Source organism: Anser cygnoides, chromosome 1, assembly GCF_040182565.1.
Source record: "Anser cygnoides isolate HZ-2024a breed goose chromosome 1, Taihu_goose_T2T_genome, whole genome shotgun sequence".
Classification (NCBI taxonomy): Eukaryota; Metazoa; Chordata; class Aves; order Anseriformes; family Anatidae; genus Anser; species Anser cygnoides.
Genome location: NC_089873.1, coordinates 84,296,983 through 84,309,475, shown reverse-complemented (window position 1 = coordinate 84,309,475; position 12,493 = coordinate 84,296,983). Strand labels below are relative to the sequence as shown.

Here is a 12,493-nt window from a genome sequence, read left to right as displayed (position 1 = left end):
CAGTATTCATGGCATTTTCCATCAGATTTGTTTGTTGTTACATATTGGTTCTAAAATTACAGGTCTCATCCAGTCTTAATATTTTTTTTCTCTGTCCCTGATAGTATTACAGATTGTCATGACTGTGCACCAAAAATATTTGCAATGCTGCAGAAAAAATAAATTGGTTTATTAAAAAAAAATCACATCCTTATTTAATTCTGCTATAATATTCCTTTATTTAATTTTAATAGGAAACGGGACAACCTGCAATGCAGATTTTATAGCTCTTATTCACTAATTTACTCTTGATATTTTTTCCCTGTTTTACTGCAACAAGATAATTGTACAGACTGTGTTATGGTGAGTGAAAAAAGATTAGGGTATGTAGAATTCCAATGTTTTTGACAGTCTGATGTATTGCGACTTGAAATGTACAAGTTCTTTCAGTGTTATTCTCTTTTGCTCATTAAAACTGAGAACAAGGTTTAGGAAGCTGGGGCTACTTTTCTTGACTGCTTTTAGGGCAGAGCTAAAATAAGCTGTTTGCACTGTTGACACACATCCCATTCACATGTTCATGCTCGTGACCTAAGGGCTAATTTCCTCTTTCAGTTTCATTCTCATTTTCAAACTAAGACTGAAAGAAAATGAGGATGGAGAGGATCAAGTGGCACCTCCAATATCTGTGAAATAAAATGACTTAGTATTCTCTGCTGACTACCAAGTAAGAGTAATACCTGGGTCTGAGACAATTATTTCTGTGAGATGCTAGCCTAGGAGAAGGAATTACATGTCTTTGTGTCTGGCACAGAGGACAAGACCAAGTCCAACAATTTTTGTCCAATATGACCTTTGAGTGCGCTCCATAATGCAGCCTGGGCTCTCTGTCACCACCTCAGCTGTGGTGAGGATTTCTTTTCTGTAGAAATAGGAGAGCTAGAGAAAGCAGTCGGTATAGGTCTCCTTCATTTCAAAGGAGGATTTGGATGTTATGGAGTACAAACTTCCATTTGGGGCCACAGAAATTCCTCGCTCAATTTAGATTCCATCAGTTTTTCCTTCAATTTAGATTTAGCCGCCAGGACCCAATGAAACAGCATCCTTGGGTTGGTTTCTGCTAAGGGGCCAAGTTCTGGGCAGATGCACACATGCAAAAAAAAATAAAATAAAATAAAAACTAAGTAATTTGCTTCATAGCATCTGCTTCCCTCTGTTTGTGGAAGTATATCTTGGTTTGGGTAGAATTTAGATCGCATTCTGCCTTCAGTATGGATAACAGAGCAGGAAACTTCATGCCAGAAAGAGCAGTGGGTCACACAGCACCAAAGTAAGTCCTAGAAATGAAAGAACGTTCCTGTCAGGTGTTTAAACACTATATGTGCTTTTCGTTCCTAAATGGGGAAAAATAAATGGTAATAATTCTGTCATGCACCTTGGGATCTCAGGGCTGATACTTGCCTTGTGTCACATATACCACATATACCTCCATAGGCATGGAATCTGATTAGAAGCAGCGTAGTTCAGCAGAACAGAGTAAAAGGTGGGCTATCCTTCCAGCAGATAAATGTCTAAGTCAATCTGACTTTCGTAGTTTGAGTTTAATAACTACTGTATACCAGCCAAACCAACCTTTTAGATTTAACAGGACAGACTAGACTTTGTGAAAGTTGCAGTTCACTGGGCATTATTCCAAAAAGCATCTATTTCCAGCACTGAAATGACTTTCAGGATCAAACCATGCTTTGCATCTCTAGTTTTCACTAAGATTATACTGTATCTGTTACCCTATCAAAACTAAAGACTAAGTAAATGTGGCTTTTCTCTCTGTCATTTAATCATCCCTGATAAGGGTCATGGTTATAAGGGCAGTGCCCAGTGGCAAATTTTCACATTACACAGTACTGTGAGAACTGCCTGAGCCTGCCATGAGAGATTTTAAATAAAGTGTCTTGTGAAAAGCCTAAGAAGGTAAAGTTGTCTATCTACTGTGCCAATCTAATATCTATAAGCGAAATTAAGGTGTCCTTAAAGGGTTACATCTTTTAATCAATATGCAATATTTGGAGTCTAGTAAGGGACTACAGAGTTCAGCCAACAAAACAGTAAAGCTACTGTTGTTAAGTAGACTAACATGGCTTTGCTGTAGCCTAACTGAAATAAGAATCTTTATGTTTTCCCTTACAGGCTGTGACCAGTTAGGCTTTAAGTTCAACTTAAAGCTGGGCAAATAACAGGAAAAATAATTCATGAATAGTTGGGATAATTCAGAAAGTGAAACAGCTGGCCATGTTTTTCTTCTTTTTATGTTCATCTCTTCACAAATATTTGTATTTGTGTGTGTGAAATTTTGTTTGTACAAATGTTTATGAAGAAAATTCTTTTTGGATACAGTCTGAAATGTGTTTCATAGTAAACCAAATCCGTTTCAGGTAAAAGTGAAAGTAATAGATTTTTGGTGTTCCAGTTCATCAGAATGCTTTTTTTTTTTTTTTCCTGTCTTCCCCTGCTCCCTCTCTCTCTTCCCTAGGTATAATACAGAGTAGGAATGGGCCATGAAACCCATTCCCTTACTGTCCCAGCCACCACCATCATGTCTCTCCATGTACCCATGCAATACTCTCTATATATAGCAATTCAATATTTCCAGTAATGAGATAACACCTGTAATATTTTGCATCTTAGAATAATTATAGAAAACATCATCTAAATCAGATATTTTAGCAGTCCTATTGTAAAAATTCTTTGTTATCCTTCCCTAGGGTGATTGTGATCTAGTTTGATTGTGTTTTATGCATACTATCTCAATTTCTTTCTGTCTGTCATCTATGTGGTCAGAACTATCTTGATGGGCTGAGAGGGACATAGAGTTGATAACAACTTGAATTTTGACCTTGAATATCTATACAGGGTCTAGGAGGAAAAATTTCCCCTCTTTCCTGCACATCTCCCTGCCCTTGCTGTTTTTTATTTGCATGCAGATGATATCTGTGCGTGAATGACTTAGAGATCAAGAAAAACAGTGCTACCCTGAACCAAGCAAAGCTTAATTGAAATGAACTCTGCCAGAGGTTCAGCAAGAAGAAATTCCTGTAATGCTTATGGATATTTTTCCTTTAGCTTCTCAGAAGCTGGAGCAGAAAAGTCTGAGGGAGGCTGGAATCTGAGTGACACAGGCATGTACCCCTGCAAAGAAAGAAAATCTGAATATTAACTTCAAGGTTTCAGGTTAATTTACAATAATCCTAAACTCCTGTCCAGAGATATTTAAAGACCCAAAAAGATATAGTTTGGGAATATCGTAAAAAGAGAACCCCCTCAACTTCTCAATCCATTAACCTTATTTCCCTTAGTCGCCTTTGCTTTGATCTCTTTCCTCCATGAATGTACTTAAATATAATGAAGTGTTTCATCAAGAAAAGGAAGAGCAGAAAAATATCCCAAGGTGGCTCACTACAAACAGCTGTATTCATTCTCTAAACACAATTTGCAAGCATGTCATAGGCCAAATGTTACTGACATAAGATCTCCAAATAATTATAGGCTGCAGTCAGATTCATAAAAGTATGTTTATGAACAATTCATTTTCTTAATTGTTTGCTTTACATAGGGACAAATGACAGTAGGAAATGTATAGCTGATGTGCTACTTAGGAATTAATGCCTTCTTTTAGTAATAGTGAGAAGACCTTGACTGGTGGTGAGCATGAGAAGACAGTGTGGCTAATTTAACCATAAGAATATTTTCCATATATGTAATAGTATTAGATCTGTTACAATATTATTATTTGGCTAAATACTTTCCTTGACTAATAATCAGGCAGCTAATTCTGAGAAAAATCAGCTCACTTCAAAGTTCTCTGCTGTTTTCAAGTAGATGGTATTTTCCTTTATTCTCTTTTTGTTTCATCTGTCTATCCAGCAAGTTTGCAGTCTCCTTAAGGAAAACAACATTGTCAGAAAAGGTGTCACAGATTTTGGTATACATACAGCACTTTAGCTAATCCACATTAAAAAAATCCAAAACACAAACAATTACATGTCTTTGTAATTCTTAACTACTTATACTTTATTCAAAGTAAGTGTTACTTTTGGAAACTAATATTTAATATGCACATCTGGAAAACAACAGAGAGACTAGTAAAATTGATTGCAAATCTAATATCCTCTAGTCAGCACAGCCTTAAGCTAAAAAGCAGTTAACATGCTAGAATCAGTCAGCTCTTCTGCTTCCTCCAGTGTCTCTCTCTAGCTCTGCATTATGAAATACCAAACTGCATTTTTAAATATTTTGCAAAAACAAGCTATTATTGTTATGTTGTTTAAAAGACCAAAGGAATAATCCTATACATCTTGAATCTGAAAACTTCCTGGGAATTTTTTTGGAGGTCCTTTGGCGTGGACCATTCTCAATCTCAGCTCTACAAATGCACCTGGCCATTGAGTTCAGTGATGCTTGAGCAGACAATGAATGCTGAGAGGGGTTGAGTGTCTTAGAGGTTAGGATGCAAAATCTTCACCCAGATAATGAAAATTGCCCTGTTGAAGGGGAGTATACATGGACCTTATGTATGAGATATGCGTCTAAGTCAGTTTAAGATGCAGCTGTGTAAAAGACTGCTTTAAACATAACTCCATATTACCTGTATTGGTGTTTTTTTGTTTGTTTGGTTGGTTGGTTGGTTTTTTGTTTTGTTTTTGTTGGTTGTTTATTTGTTTGTTTTAGGACTGCTGTACAAAGATGAGAAGAAGGCACTTCATGAAAGTATCATGTATTGCCAATATTTTTATGCATAATAAGCACTAGTTCAGCTTGTGTTTTTTTTTTTCTTTTATTTTTTATTATGTCCTGCGCAAACTTGCTGGGAAGCTGCATTAGACTTCCAGACGGGAAATAATTTTTTCTTTTCCAGGACTAAGGGAGTGGCTGGGGTTGAGGTAAAACACTGATGTAGCATGGTGTTTGGGGAGAAAAGGAGAAAAGATCTGTAATTTTCACTAGCAGTTAATAAGAAACAGTAAAAAAAAAAAAAAAAGAAAAAAAAAAAAGAAAATGCTCTGTAACATGACTGGTCTGTCATGGTCTGTTGTTTTGTGGTTTTGTTTTGTTTTGTTTTTAATTGGATCCCGGGGAGTTAAATGTGCAGGTCCTAATGAAAGCCTATTGGGTTTTGGCACCCTCAAGTCTTAGCCTTCATTTTATCTTTTGGAATTAGAAAGTGGATGTGTGTAGCAGATGTTCCCAGCCTGCTTTGCCTCATTGTAATTCCTACAATATTCAGTTCCTTATCTTTAACCCATTTCTGAAATCGATGGTGTCAAGCCTCTCTGGCTTCACATAATCTAATATGTTTTAAAAAATGATTTTTCTTGCCATCTTATTCTTTCCGCCTCACTTCTGCCTCTTCCATCGACTTTAATTAAGCTTTCCTTGGGCCTGCGACCTTGGTGAGCTTTTAAAAATAAAGTGAATTGAGTTGCAAGGTGATTTTTCCCAATCTTTTTGTAGCCCTGCTGGAAATTCACTTCATGTGGTGTTTGAAAATGTAGGCTGTTCTTCTGGGTTCATCATATGTGCATGGAGTGGCAACAAGGATAAACCTCAGTCTTTTTATTACTATATTGCAGTAAATATTTAATTTCTCTATAATTTATGCTTTGACTTTTCTACCTCTTTAGGACCTAACTATACACTGTTGTTTTTAAGAGAAAGATAGAGAAGACATGTTCTTTCAGGCAGACAGTTCTGAAAGAAAACCTTTAAAAAAAAAAAAAGAGTGCAGTGTAAAAGGCATGTAGAAATGCCTTACAGAGATTCTCAGCATTCTTGTTACCTTCCTTACCATTTTTTCCCCAATAAGATCCCAGAATAGTTGGGAAGAAGTAGATGACTCTTCCTAATTGCATTTACAATTACATTTGTCTGGCTCCATCAAATGTCTGAATAGTAGCATCTTGTCCCAATTTTGACTGCTATGGAATCTAGGTATATATCAGTGCATATAGTCATACTTTGGAAGGCTGAACACAAAGCAGCCCTAAAGCTGAAGTTATAGGTGCTAGATAGATCTACAGATAATCTTACATATACAATGACTAAATGGGGCTAAAACTGGAAAGGATTTTTGTCTGTTAGCTTGTTCTGTTCTTTCTTAGAATAATTTTTTATTAGTTTCTGTGCCTTGTGGATAGTATGGAGTGTACAACCCTATACAGAGCTTTATGCAGCTTTTGATTTGGTTGCCATTGCAGAGGCTTCCCTTCCTGTATCCATCAGAGAGATGGAGTTAGCAGAATGTGTTGGACCTACCCAATGCTGGACCTGCAGTGAAAACCATGTGATGCTGGAGCAGCCACCTGTGTCAAGTAATGAAGACAGCATTAGATGTGGCTGAACACACAGAGCACAGTAGGAGGAAAAAAAAGCCAGGGGTAGGGGTGTTATAGGCATTGTACAATACACTAAATAACACAAATGAAATTTTAGTAAAAGCTGGCAGTTTAGTATTAGGCCGAGGTAAACACTGTGAGGAAGACTACAGTGTGCCTTGACCTAATGACCTATAGTAGTAGTAGGTAAGTAGTCCTTATTGTTTTTGTTAAGAATACATTTTGGGTTAGTTGCTACTTGTCAAGACAGTAAACTCCTCTCTGTTTAAAAAAGAAATGTCTTAAGAGTTTGTGCTTAGTGTTAGCAAAGACTAACCTTGAATTAAGTGTGACCACCCGACATACTGCTAAATTTAGCAATCATTTTTAATATGGTTCATTTAAAACTCTCCTAACTAGTAGTACTCCTCAAGTCACATTCTAGCATGCTGTAGTTTTCTGTTGCAGACACGGCTGTTAAATGAGGTTGTGAACAATATCAATTTTGTGTTACTTATGTTCCCTAATATATACCCCAGCAAACTGCATGGGATCCCTGCAGCACCATTCAGTATTCTCCTTTGAGAACCAGGAGCAGTGCATCAGTTCAGCCAAGTGCAATGCCTTCCTAACACAGCTGCAATGCTTTTCAAATCCAAGAGCTCTGTGCAAGTGTGTGCTGTGCTAGGAATGAGCTTGTGTGTCTCTGCCATACTGCCGCAGTGCTCTTCATGGACACAGCCTCGCTGAATAGGAGGGGATGACTCACCGCCATGAAATTAGTTGTGTGACTTCATACAGTGATAGATCAAGGCATCACCCTGATTTTAAAGAGCACTGATTTAGTCATTTAGGTCAAGTTTAATGTAAGGTATTAATAATGCCATAAAATTATTAGCAGCAACTCTTTGCTATCTATGAAAAGCAATTCTTTCAAACAGCTGTGACATTAAAGTTACACCAGCCTTCTTTTCTCTCTTTAATGGTCTAGAGTCAGTCTATTGTTGCTATTGTATTTAAGGGAAAAGTTAGAAAAAGAATGCTGACAGCAGACAGGCTGCAAATTATTTCCCATGTGCATTTTTCCCTAGTGAAGCACTTCTTGATACTTTATAATCTATTTGAATGTATAAGATTGCAAGCCTTGAGACTTTTAAATAGACTTAAATTGAAAGGTGGGGGATGATGAAAGAATAGGAGGGCCACTCCTCAGAAAAGCTAGGACCTTTGGATAATACTGATACTACCTTTAGAACTAGAGGGGAGCTTTGTGCTATTCCAGAAGTGTGGTTGATGAGAGGAAGCAGATACTTTGGCCTGACATTTTTACCTAAGCAGATAGATTGTTGTCACAGCTTCTGTTGCATTGTGCACAAACTTTCTGCTCTTAAAAAGCAAATACCTTCCCTTCATATGCTTGAATTAAACCATAAATGCTTTTTGTAGATTGAGGGTATTTGGGAGTGGGACGTTCCTTGCCTGTGCTAAGAGACACAAAGATGCAAATGTTTTCTTAGACTTACTGAGAATGAATGGCAGGTCCTTAACTGTCTGAGCATAGATCAATGTTAGAGTTAATAAATCTGGTAGATAAGGTTAAGGCACTTTTGCACTTTTTTTTTTTGATCATAATTTGGAATATGTACAGTATCAGCAAAAAACTCTCAGGCAATTTTATTTTGGAATCTGTGAAACTCAGCATCTCTTAAGTGACTTGGAGATAAATTACCACTTTTTACAGTCCTCTTTGGAATTCATATTTAGTCAACAGCAGTTAGGATTCAGTTTAAAAGAATTCATTGCTCCCTGTCCTATTGGTACTAGCTAGCATTCATGCAGGACAGATTTATCAGCTTTATTTTCCAGCTATATTTGCAGGAATGTTTTGGAAAGTTCTTCTTCTCTTAACAAGTAGATCCAGACCAATGAATAAGATCTGTGCTTCCAGTGCCTTAAATTCATTTCGTATTGGAGTGAGTGGCTGCTTATGGTATACTATAGCAGAAGGTCAGATCCATTCTAGGCTTGCCTGATAAGTGTTAAAGTAGATATTTGCATTTTAAACAGATCTGGGTTGGGGTGGATTTCCTGAACATGGTGCTGCTTTAATGGCTGGCATTCATAATCTGGCAAAACTGGCCATCAAGTGTGCTGCTCCTCTTTGACTACAGAGTAGAGCAAGATGAGAGAAAAGAGCCAATGGCATCTCCTGCGTTGGTTATTGTGCAGAAGGTATTCCAGGTTTAGCCTGACTGTTCTGACACTCATTATATAATACATTTACCTTTCAGATCTGCACAGGCTAAAATATATATATTAAACCAAATCTTTGACATTTTAGCTATGTCAGATGAAAGTAAATCAGAAGTTCATTACAAAATTCCGAAGTAAATTTGTATAAATGGGGATAAGGATGTCAGATGACATTTCTTTAGCTTTTTAGGCCTCTAACTCGAAATGATCTGTATGCTCAGCTATAAAGACTAATAAGTCAGGATCATATCTGAATCATTTTCCTTTATCATATTTTATGTCAAAATGACTTGGCTTTCCAGTATAATCATGTTACTAGTTGGTGAATCTTCCTTTAGTTTCAAATATCAACTGAACCATTTTTCTTGGTATACTGTTTATCCCTTAGATCAAAATTTTATCTTGCTTTTACTTTTATTTCAAATTTGTTTCAACATTTGTCTGACTGACACATGATTGTGATTCAGTGAGTGCATAGCACATCGGAAATAATCTCAACAAATCCTGATGCTGAAGCTTGATGCTGAACATATACATAGGCAGATAGTATGCATAATAAAGTATATAGGTACTAGGGATTAAAGTTGTTGACAACTGACATTCTCCAGATCAGCTTCAGGTGGTGATCGAATATTTCTCATCTTATTCAAAATGGATTTGCATTTTGGTGTTTGAAAAACTGAATGAGGTACTCTACTGGTGCTCTATCAAGATTTCTCTAGGTTTTGTTGTAATTTCCATTTTCATCTGTAGGTCCCGGTCTTGGACTCCGTATGACTGATGGTTCTGAAGGCTTTAAGAAATCCATCAGTGTTGCTGTGGATTCATCAACTCTTATGATATGAATATTTGACAAACAGGAGGCTCTTCAGAGGAAGTGTTTATCTTTGCTGTACTGACCTTAACACAGGAATGAAAGCCCTGGGATTCTGAAGCAACTCATGACAGAGCGTGCATTTAAGTGGTACAATCATATTAAGAACAACACAAACTTGCTTTTATAGTCTGTCTGATTAACATCAATAAATGCAGAAAAAGAGGCTCTGTATCTAGACACACAGTGATGCATATCTGTTATGGTACGATAACTTTGAAGACAAAGTACTCAACCTCTTTGAAAGACAGTAATTCATTCCTTAGTATTTTCTGTTTTCCTCTCTGACTCTTGAGTTGTCATGATCAACTTGTCACAGCTATATTGCTTTGAAGAAACAGTTATCTCTGACAGACAAATATGTGTATTTCATGAGTATGTATACATGCCATACATCATTATTTTATAACACAACTTTAGGCACTACTGCAGATATTTGCAGAATATCTGGAATTTTTGAATTTTAGTAAGTCACCTCTGACCAAAATAGCTGAGAAGGACCGTGTTGCTGGAATGTCCTCCATCTTTTACGCATTCCTAAGCCCATCCTAGGTGAAATTTTAAGTGGGTGGAGAACAACCAGCTGAGGAGACCAAGATGAGAGAGAAAGCAAAGACAGAGTCTCAAAGAACGGAAGGCTGAATAGTTTGAGTATGGTGAGGTGAAGTAGTGCTAAGCACAGAGGGCAAGAATTACCCAAGCTTGCGACAACAAGAGTCAAAATCTTGCATCATGTTCTGCCAGTTGTTGTTTTTTTATTTGTATTTGTATCATGACAGAAGGCCTTGACAAAGGTGAGTTCAGCTATGGTAGGTATTTGATAGGTGCTTGAAGATTCATACCATTTCTGAACAACCTATGAGCTAAAAAGCACAGCATTTTATAGTAATCGTTAAGAAGTAAGTGCCTAAACAGATTTATGGATCCATTTCAGTACAACTATCAAGGTCTGATGGGTATCTGAGGGCTTCTAAGAACAGAGCTCACAGGCCCTGCCAGTAGCCTCATGACTGATTTGTTTTCTGGAGTGAAGGCATCACTTTTTAACTGTTCTCATTCCTAGAGAAGTGTGAAAAGGGAAGGACAACTTCCATACTTACTTGTTGGCGTTGTAAGCAGTGCATGAATGTTTTGGGTACCTAAAGGAGGAACAGAGTCCAGGAAACACTTAAGTACTGCTTATTGAGTAGGTGATGACGAACAGACATCTTTCTGCTCAGTAATGCTTCTTTATATTTTGATTGTTTGGCACTCCGTAAAGATATAAAACTTTCATTACAGACAGCGCAACTGTCACCTACTTTGAGTGGGGAGGATTGCAACTTGTGAATTTGCTGATGAACTGTCTGTTATGCCTAAGAATCAGCTTTTATCTGTTATAACAATCTCATGCATTTGAAAGATACAAGGGAAGTAAAATGTCTTAATGTGACAAAAAGAACAGTATCTGTGTATGAAAAACGCCAGTCATAGGAATATTATTAAACTTCAACCCCTACCAGGCCTGCTATTGGGGCAGAGGTGTTCTAAGACAAATAGTAATACACAGAATTAGATTTGTCTTGGAGCATAAAAATATTACCAATTAGAATAATTTTAAAGGCCAAAAACAACTATTTAAACCTTCTGAGATTTATTCCTGAGCATTCTTCACATGCATACAGGCATCTTCTTTTTTTATCTTATAGTTTCTTTTACCTTGTCTTTTATGTAAGAAAAAAAAAATAAAGCATTTGAGCATATTTTTGACTCAGATTGTGGACTAGCATTTAGCTGTCCTAGAATGATTACTTCTATGCAAACAAAGTAATAGCAATCTAGTGGGTCACTCCTCATTTATTAAATTGTTTCTGGTTTTAGCTGGTCTGAAAATGTTGTTTGCTTCTTGTTTTTTTGGTAGAGGAAGAGCTGCTATTCTTGTCCCCAGACAACATGAACCAGATGCCAAAACATGCTGCTATTTATTGCTGCTGTTACTTGAAAGATATCTATGGGAAAAGAGAAGATCCAGTGTGCAACATTTTAGAAAGATGCAACTGAAAAAGACAGCATTTATCTTAAACATATACTATGCATGAGCAGACGGTAGAAATATAAATGGAGATTCCAATTGTCCTTGGGCTGCTAAAATTTTTCATATATAAAGAGGCCACTATCTAAACTCATATCCAATGTTAGAGATGGAAAAAAGAAGAAGTTTGGAACAGAAGGATGAAACAAATGTAAGTTACTTTTTTTTTTTTTGTCTTCTCATTACACAGCAGTGGCAGTATTATTTAAATTTAAATGTTCCTGTTAGAGAAACAAATGCACATATGAAAAATAGGAGTAGAACAGCTAGGCTGGTAACAGTGTGTTTTCCATTCTTCCAGGTAAAAGAGAAAATGAATCACCTTTGAACTGTACTTAATATGCAGAAGTTGTATGTGTGAATGCTGTGACTACCTCACTTGTAAAAACTATTCATATAAATAGGTTAACATGAGCAAACTAAAAGTGAAAAGCACAGGAAGGAGAGCTCGAAGTGATTCAAAGCACCATATATGTAGCCTTGCTATTGGAAACTTCCTCCTCTCTTTCTCTCTCTCTTTTTCTCTCTCTTTCTTTCATTTATAATTTGTTCACTTTTCAGCCCTGTTGATGGTGAAAATTTCTCACTTCTTTATGTTAATATAAATTGGTGCAAAATTTTACCGCTTTACTTGTCTGAAGTGACTTTTTCTACTTATACCTCCTGTTGGGAAAAAAAAAAAAAAAACACCACCTGAAATAGAAGGTACAATTAAGGGCAAAAATTGTCTCCACAGAGGTTATTGGGGCAAATTTAATTTGGAAAAGTTAGGCAAAGTTAAGCAGCTAAACTATTTATGACATATTTATGAACTATTTATGACATAAATCTACCCTTTTAAGCATCTCTGCAGTTGTTTTCCCTCTTTTGAGTACTGCCACAATTATATTAAAGTCAGTGAGTGGGTGTGCTTACCACCCCATCCCTGACTTGCCTCATTCACTTTTT

The 12,493-nt window shown here is 36.7% G+C and overlaps 1 long non-coding RNA gene across 1 annotated transcript in view; it reads left to right on the top strand.

The window, feature by feature from the left end:
* LOC106040242 (uncharacterized) overlaps positions 1 to 12,493 on the top strand; it is a 69,131-nt gene that overhangs the window by 10,658 nt on the left and 45,980 nt on the right. The window contains exon 6 of the long non-coding RNA XR_010833154.1: positions 9,354 to 11,696. This is a non-coding gene — a long non-coding RNA (uncharacterized lncRNA). The remainder of the gene's footprint in view (positions 1 to 9,353; positions 11,697 to 12,493) is intronic.